This window comes from Mesoplodon densirostris, chromosome 7 (assembly GCF_025265405.1).
Source record: "Mesoplodon densirostris isolate mMesDen1 chromosome 7, mMesDen1 primary haplotype, whole genome shotgun sequence".
Classification (NCBI taxonomy): domain Eukaryota; kingdom Metazoa; phylum Chordata; class Mammalia; order Artiodactyla; family Ziphiidae; genus Mesoplodon; species Mesoplodon densirostris.
In genome coordinates, this window is record NC_082667.1 from 67,404,301 (window position 1) to 67,412,792 (window position 8,492).

General features: G+C 38.7%; 1 pseudogene; it reads left to right on the forward strand.

Annotated features, from left to right (window-relative positions):
• Positions 1-4,306: 4,306 nt before the first annotated feature.
• Positions 4,307-4,843, forward strand: LOC132493623 (ferritin light chain-like; annotated as a pseudogene).
• Positions 4,844-8,492: the final 3,649 nt, after the last annotated feature.

The window sequence follows — 8,492 nt, forward strand, 5'->3', positions numbered from 1 at the left end:
CAGCATTGTAAAGCAATTATACTCCAATAAAGATGTAAAAAAAAAAAAAACTCACAGCAAATCTTAGCTATCTACTAAGAAAAGAGAGATTCAGATTTTGCCAAAGATTAACCAGTGGAGCCAGGGTCTGGATCAGAACTGTCTGATTTCAAGTTCATGCTCTTTAAATGCAATGTAATGGTGTTCTTTTTCATTGGTTCCTAACTAGCCAGTGACTTGGGATCATTCCTGTGAAGGTGGAAGGGCTTATCTAATCCCTGTGCCCACCTCTGCAGCTCCTTTGCGTGGAAGGGGGCTTAGTTATGGTCCCATACAGATCCATGGGGACTCCAGAAACTGATAGACTGCAGAGCAGGAAGAAGCCTGTGATGTCATTCAATCCATCCCCTGCTTTATCAATGAAGAATGAGTTACTTGCACAAGGTCACACAGGAAGAGGGGAGCAGTACTGAATCTGTTCTCTACCCAGCACTGCCTTAAGCCAGAAAAAAATCTGAAATTTGCTAGTTGATCTGATTTATTTAGCAAATTCTTTAGCAGACTTAAGCCATTTATACAAAATCAGGAGATTAATCGTTGTTAATCAAACACAGTCTGACACCGTACAAAATAGCTGAGGGTAGGTCTGTCATGCAAACATCCTCCAACTTTAATTACCAAATGGCTGGAATGATGGCCAGCCCCTCGCATTTATCACAAGAAATATGAAACTTCTTAGATAATGTATTTTCTATGCCAATGTTTTGAACAATAAGAAGAAAGGGAAAAGGTAATCTGTTCTTGTCACAGGAATTTTTACATAAAAAAAGGAGAGACACATCAAATTTCTACATCCATCCTCCAGACCGTAAATGTGGTGTTTCTCCATAATAGCATCCACCTTCTCTCAATCACCAGCTCTGGGGCATAACCACCTGGCTGGCATCTAGGGCAAATGTACTCTGCCATGCTGGCTTTCTCTGTCCCAGAACACAGTCCGAGTTTCTTAAGAGGCAAAACATCAACAGAATTGAGACAGCAACGTGACGACAAGGCTGGTAATGACAGGTGTGACTTCATGAAAAGAGTCAAAGATCCAGTTCCAGACCCAACTCTGCCTCTTAGAAACAGTACAACCTTGGGCAGATTCCTTTAGCCTTCTAAAACTCAATTTCCCCGTCTTTAAAGCAGGAGAAATAATTGCCCGCATGACAGGCTGTGAGGCTTAAACAAGATGACTGTTGAGAAAATGCACAGCCCAGAGGCCAACATATAGTAGGGGCTTAAATCTTTTTTTAAACTGAAAGTGTATGGCAAATAATTTTCTTCCCTCTAAAATTGATCTGGTGGTAATCTATTCCTTCCCTTATTCATATACAAGTAAGGAAGGAATTGAGAATATCATGGGTTCTAGCATGGCCAATCTTTGTTCTGATGCTGCCACCTGCTGCTGGACAGCCAACATCCCATGCTACTATTTCAAGGGGGTGCCCTGAAATACATGGGGGAGTCTATTGGGTGCAACTAGACAAATCCCTCCCCAGCACACTTCCCTTCATCTCTATCCTTCAGATCTGGATCAAGGGCACACCTGACTTATCTGACCCCGGGGGTTACAGCCAAATTTCCTTGGCAGGAGGGACTTTGCAGACAGAGGATGACATTTTCCTAATAGTTCGCATTTTCCAACACTGGGAACATGAGGACAGCCCTGGGCTGAGCCACACCGAAGTCAAAAACTAGTACGCATAGCACGGGGAGATCACCTCGGTGCTTTATGACCACCTAGAGGGGTGGGATAGGGAGGGTGGGAGGGAGGCTCAAGAGGGAGGGGATGGGGGATATACGTATACATATAGCTGATTCGCTTTGTTATACAGCAGAAACTAACACAACATTGTAAAGCAATTATACTCCAATGAAGATGTTAAAAAAAAAGTAGTATGCAGCCTGCAGACGTGTTTCACTGAAACTACATAATGTTGGCCTATTATATGTTTCATAAAATTCAAATTATCCACCAATGCTTAAATATCGGATTTCACCTGAAAATGTGAACTTTCAGATTGTTAAAAAAATCTAAGGGTATGGCAACACGGGACCCACAGTTAGCAGGAGCTGAGTAGCAAACGTCCCTTTAGCCTGGAGCATTACCTCCAAGTCCCACTGCATCTCCTGCTTGGCCTGCCTCACTTAGTAAGGGTACCTTGTTGACCCCTGGCCCGGCTCTGCACAAACTGTCGTCTCCCTAATCTCAACCACAAACCCTGTAGAGAGTAGGATGGCTAAATAGAGTAGGATTGATTTACACTTTCAAGTAATAATAATTAGTAATTACCAAGCATTTAGTCTACGTCAGGCACAAAGAAGAGCATTTTGACCCTCACTTTCGAACTCAAAGATATTTTCATCCCATTGTGCATTTAGATCTGACATCCTTGCTCTATGTATTTGCTCTGTGCTCTGGGCCAAGAAATATAAAGTCACTAACACATCCAATTCATAATAAATATTACTTGCAGAAATAATTATCCAAAACAAAAATTGCAATGGCAAAAGCTTCAAACAGGAAAATCTATTATTGATTTTTAAATGACTAAAAGAATCACATCTTTTAGGTATTACTGAAAACAGTAAAATTTGAACTCAAAATTTTGATCTGATAATTTGATCCAGGGGAATTGTACTTATGAAAAGTAATGGCCTTGGAAATTCCCCAGCAGTCCAGCAGTTAAGACTCAGAGCTTGGACTTCCCTGGTGGCCCAGTGGTTAAGAATCCACCTGGCAATGCAGGGGACACAGGTTCGAGCCCTGGTCTGGGAAGATCCCACATGCTGCAGAGCAACTAAGCCCATGTGCCACAACTACTGAGGCTGCGCTCTAGAGCCTGTGAGCCACAACTACTGAGCCTGCATGCCACAACTACTGAAGCCTGTACACCTCGAGCCTGTGATCTGCAACAAGAGAAGCTGCTACAATGAGAAGCCCGTGCACCACAACAAAGAGTATGCCCCGCTCACCGCAATTAGAGGAAGCCTGGGTGCAGCAACAAAGATGCAATGCAGACAAAAATAAATAAATAAATAAATTTAGGGAAAAAAAAAAAAGACTCAGTGCTTTCATTGCCAGGGCCCTGGTTCCATCCCTGGTGGGGGAACTAAGATCCCACAAGCCTTGCAGTGCGGCCAAAACAAAAGAAAAACAAACAAACAAAAAGTTATGGCCAAAAAGAAAACTCACAGTAGCAAAAGTTATAACCAGTCAAGCTCGGTAGGAAAAAAATGGCTAATTAGTTGAGTCTTTGTTGAAAAATATATATGAAAAAAAAAATTGACCTTCATACAAATAATTTCAGTAAAATAAAAATTTTAATTGGAAAAAGAAGTAAATATATTGCACAGAAAATTGTTGATGACATTATATTTGGTTTACTAACTTCCCCTCTCTATGCAATACCACAGAAAACTCATGTCAATAACCTAGCATGAATCTGACCATGTATTTCTCCATATTTATATAATCTCACACCTTCATATTCAGAGTGGGGGAAGTTTTTCATTGTTTCTCTTACAAAAATTGAATCATATTATCTTTTCTTGACTTTTTTTAAAAAATAGTTATTTATTTATTTTTTGACTGCATGGGGTCTTTTTTTAAAAAGATTTTTAGAAATCCCATGTAATGTCTGAAACATTTATATTAACATATTTTCATACAAATAACCCAAAGAAAGTTTAGTATTAGTTGGTTTTTTGTTTGTTTTTTTATACTGCAGGTTCTTATTAGTCATCAGTTTTATACCCATCAGTGTATACATGTCAATCCCAATCGCCCAATTCAGCTCACCACCATCCCCACCCACTGCCACTTTCCCTCCTTGGTGCATGGGGTCTTTGTTGTGGCACGCGGGATCTTTCGCTGCGGTGTGCGGGCTCAGTAGTTGCACCCGAGGCATGTGGGATCTTAGTTCCCCGACCAGGGACCGAACCAGCGTCCCCTGCATTGCAGATGGATTCTTAACCACTGGACCTCCAGGGAAGTTTTCTCTTATAAAAATTGAATCATATTATCTACATTTCCTGGCACCTTGTTTTTCTCACTTAACAATATCTTAGTCTTGCAGTGCACTCGTCAGTCCGCCGGCTCTGTCTCTTGCTTCCACGGTGTTTGCCCAGATTAGACCCAGCAACGCCCCTTCCTCCAGCCTGCAACCACCCTCCAACCCTTTTTCCAGTCACAACCTCGGGAACCAGCCACTCAGCTATCCTCGGCCTCCGGGACCAGCTAACACCATTTTCTGAGCTTAGCTCCTTATTACCCGTTAACATGAGCTCGCAAATTCGTCAGAATTTTTCCCCTGGGGTGGAGGCCGCTGTCCATCGCCTGGCCAACGTGCCCCTGCGGGCCTTCCACACTTACGTCTCTCTGGACTTCTATTTTGACCGTGACAATGTGGCTCTGGAGGGCATGGGCCACTTTTTCCATGAATTGACAGAGAAGCACGAGGGTGCTGAGCGTCTCTTGAAAATGCAAAACCAGTGCGGCTGCCACGCCCTTTTCCAGGACGGGCAGAAGCCATAGCAAGATGAGTGGGGTAAAACCCAGGACGCTGTGGAAGCCGCCGTTCTCAGGGAGAAGAGCCTGAACCTGAACCTGAACTAGGCCCCTCTGGATCTGCATGCCGTGGGTTCTGCCCGTGCAGACCCCCACCTCTGTGACTTCCTGGAGAGCCACTTCCTAGATTAGCAGGTAAAAGCCATCAAGAAGATAGGCGATCACCTGACCAACCTCCACAGGCTGGCTGGTCCCCAGGCTGGGCTGGACGAATATCTCTTTGAAAGGCTCGCCCTCAATCGTGACTAGCGAGCCTCTGGAGGCCAGCAGCCTCTGAGGAGCCCCTCTGGAGTCAGGGCTTTTGCCTTCAGCCCCGTCTCTGCAGCTTCTCACAGCTTTTTAACCGCCCTGGAGCCCTCTCCCAAGCCTTGGACCAAATGGGAAAAATAAAGCTTTCTGTAGCCAAGAAAAAAGAGAGAGAGAGAGAGAGAACAAAAAAGCACAGTATCTTAACAGAAATCCTTTCAAATCAGGATGGGTTCATTTGTATAAAAGAAAGTCTTCAAGAGGAAATGCTAGGTTGAAGAAAAGATATATTTTTATTTTTAGAAGAAGTTGCCAGATCTTTTTCCAAAAGGACTGAAATAATTCATATTTCCTTTGGCAAAGTATGCAAGTACCTTTTTCTCTACACCTCACCACCAGTAGTTGGCACTACTGTTTCTTTCTAACAATCAGGTAGAGGTAATGAATAACCTCATTATTACTTTAATTTGCATTTCTCTAACTACTAATGAATTTGAGCACCTTTTCGTATGTTTACTGGCAACTGAATTTGCTCTTCCATAAAATGTCTATTTATATGACTGGTCCATTTTTTTTTGAGATAGTTCATCTTTTGCTTGCCTTGTGTAAGAGTTCTTGGTATATTTCGTAACAAACCTTCTACCTGTCACTTGCATTACAATTATTTTTTCCAAATTTGTCATTTGTCTATTGACTTTGTCCATGATATCTTCGCCATACAAGAGTGTGAATTTTTATATAGTTAAATATGATTAAGCTTCTGCTTAAAAGGGTCTTTCTTCATCACTAGCAATTCTCATAAAATCCAGGAATGTAGTCTCCCAGAATATCTTGCAAGATATTATAGTTTAATTTTTTTATATTTAGTTTTTACATCTATCTTTAATTATCTATCTATAAAGATAGATATAAAAACTATTTATTTATTTATTTTACTTATTTTATGTTATTTTATTTTTTATCCAAAATGTGTTTATTAGGATGGTTTCCCATTCATCTTGATTCTGGGGGCTTTTAGTGCTGCTTCATACATAAGATAGGGGTCCAAGTTTTTCTTCCAAATGGAAAGCCAGCTTTGCCAGGATCATTCATTATAAAATGTATCCTTTTCCCACATAACTAAACTATCAATTTTCTAATACAGATGATGCTTATACATTTCAGGATCTATTTCCAGATTATTTATTTTATTCTACTAATAGGTAACTAATTCTAGTTACCTATTCCTATGCCAATACAACATTTAATTTATAGTATGTTCTGACATCTTGTAAATCCTCTCTCACTAGTCTTTTTATCATATTTTTCTGCACCATCTTTGGGCATTTATTTTTCTATATAAACTTTAATATTATTTTATTGAATCCTCCTCACTCCAAAGCCACTGGAATCCTAATTGCATTAAAAAATGCATTAAATTCATATATTAATTTTGGAAGAATTAGCCATTTTAATATTGTCTTCCTATCCAAAAACATGGTATTTCTATTTGTTTATATCTTGTTTTGTGTCCCTCTATAAGACACACAACTTCTAATGAATTATTTGCTTCATATAAGTCCTATGCCTTTCTTGTTAAATTTCTTTTTATTTTATACATTTGTTGTTATTATTTTTTTAACATTTCCATTTGTAGCTGTTTATTTTTATAATAGATAAAAATTGCTGATTTTTATATATTTATCTTGCAGCTAGACAGCTAACCAAATTATCTTATTAATTCTAAGAAGTTTTTTACTACAACTTCCTGGATTTTCCATGTATATAATCATATGGTCAGAAAAAGAGATTGTTCTTCTCCTCTTTCCCAGTATTTTTACAGATTATTTTATCTGTTTATTATATTTGCAAGAACCTCCAACACAATGTTAAATAATAATGGGGAGAGTAGGCATTCCTGTCTAGTTCTTGGTTTGAACTGAAATGGTTTTACTATTTTACCATTTAGGATAATATTTGCTGTTCATTTCTGGTAAATAAACTATATTTTATTCAGAGTATTTTTTAGGAATAGTTGATAAATTTTCAAATGTCTTTTCAATTGATAAGTTGATTTTTTTTCTTTAACTTGTTGATTAATGGATTATGGTGATAGATTTCCAGTACTGAACTATATTTGCATTCTTGGAATAAACTGTACTTGTTTTACTACTCTTAGATACATTAATAGAATCTATTTGCTAATATTTTAGAAATTTTGCATCTACATTCATACGTGATCATTGTCTATGACCTACACTAGTTTATAAAACATTTGAACTATGTATGCTTTAAAAATAAGGGAAAAATCTCAATTGTGAATCTGTCTGGTCCTGTTGCCTTCTTCAACCTTAGCTTTTTAATCGCTTTTCCAACATCATGTTTGGTAATTGGTACATTTATATTTTTCACTTCAGTTTATTCCTTTGGGGGATTTATATGTACAGTTATTTTAATCTCCATCATTTCCAATTTTACATACTTTTTCGTCTCTTTTTTCTTTAATCTTAGAACCAGGGTTTGAACTCAAGTCTTTCTGCTTCCAGCCTGAGTCCTCATGCCACGGCTCCAAACTATGCCCTTAGAGGTTAATTAAGGCTGAATCCATAAATGTAAATTATTTTGACCTGTTTGATTAAAACAATCAGTCAATTGCAAAAGTTAGATTTATACAAAATTTAAATTATTCTAATTTTTACTTAAGATAGCTATCTTGGCATAAGCAGAATCATCAATAACATGGTCATGCCTGGCAAGATCTCAGGGAATTTGAATTGTCTTCATTTAGCAAGGAGACTCGTTGTTTCCTTCATCCTAAAACTAGCTTTAGACTAGCACCAATAATTTCCATAGAAGAAAGTGAAACCCACTTTATCTGAGACTATGATTACTATTTAATTCTTGAAAATGTTCAAACTAACATGAAATTTCATTCACTTTAATAAAATACTACCTATTTAGGACAAAGCCTTACTGTTATCTCCAGGGATATATTAATATCATTAAAAAGAACATACGGTTGAGAAAGTTGCATGTACATTCATAATTTTGTTCCCTTCTGAATATGAGAGACTATTTAATTAAGATTATTACTATCTTTAAAGCTTTTTCTCAAAGGGAATGTTCTTCATTCTAAGCTACATATCTTCTTTGGGGGGAAAAAAAGGAATTTTAAAAGAAATCCTGAAATTCTCTGAGTGCATATGCTCTGGTTATACCCAAAGGAGGACTTCGTTTCTCCTTCCCTCATTATATTTCTGTAGTATAATATAAATCAGGGTTGCTTGCATGTGCTTGCTTGCTTTCTCTCTCAGTGACAATGTTTTTCATGAGCCAACTGGAGAGATAAACCAATTCTTCATATAATCCAGGCAAAAACAAAAGAAAAGAGTGGGGGGCCAGGCAGGAGGGTACAGAAAAGTCCACCCTCTGGACTTGGACATTGCCACACGTTATTGCTCAGACATCCGTTTTGCTTTGTCCTCAGTATAAACATTTTCTCTGCCTTCACGGTCAATCTACTTCAATTAGTCCCATGCTCTTCTGTTACCCTTCCACCACAGAGTTCCACTTCCTGACTTCTATTGTCCTATGTATAATCTGGTCTCTGCTGAAACTGTTCTTCCAAAGGCCACCTTCCCTGTGGCAAGTGGAACTGTGCCCCACCACCCCC